This window comes from Penaeus monodon, chromosome 27 (assembly GCF_015228065.2).
Source record: "Penaeus monodon isolate SGIC_2016 chromosome 27, NSTDA_Pmon_1, whole genome shotgun sequence".
Classification (NCBI taxonomy): Eukaryota; Metazoa; Arthropoda; class Malacostraca; order Decapoda; family Penaeidae; genus Penaeus; species Penaeus monodon.
Genome location: NC_051412.1, coordinates 12916281 through 12916871, shown reverse-complemented (window position 1 = coordinate 12916871; position 591 = coordinate 12916281).

Here is a 591-nt window from a genome sequence, read left to right as displayed (position 1 = left end):
GGGAAAAGGGCACACAGAAAAATTTAAAGAAAAGGGAAAATGAAAAAAACAGAAGCTATTTCCCCAAAGGGGAGGGGTAACGGGTTTGGGGAGGGGGGGGGGGGGACCCCAAATTAAAAATCGGGGCTTCATTTTGTAACCCATCCATTTTAAAAATTTTTATTTTCATTTGTTTAACCCACCATTTTGCAGGTAAATAGCAAAATACACATTTAAAAGCCAAAAAACAAACCCATACAGTTAAAACGGAAATCGACATATTTGAACAATGGAAAAAAATACTAACAATAAGAACGGGAAGGGAAAGAAGAAGGCAAAGGGCTTGCAAGCATAAAAAGTTTAAAAAACAAAATTATTTTATTAAAAAACCCTCTCTCGTAAATTTTTTCCAAAAATATAAATCCCGCCTCGAGATAGCATTCAGCCTGGGAGGAAAACGTTCTTGCCGATTTGGAGGAAAATGGTCCTTACACCGTTGCACCGAAGGGTTATTTTCGCACATATACTACATTGGGGCGTGCAATTTTCAACTTTATTGCGAAGAGAAGTAAGGTTGGCGCTTTTTCTTTTCCCCAGTTCTTTGCTTCGTGG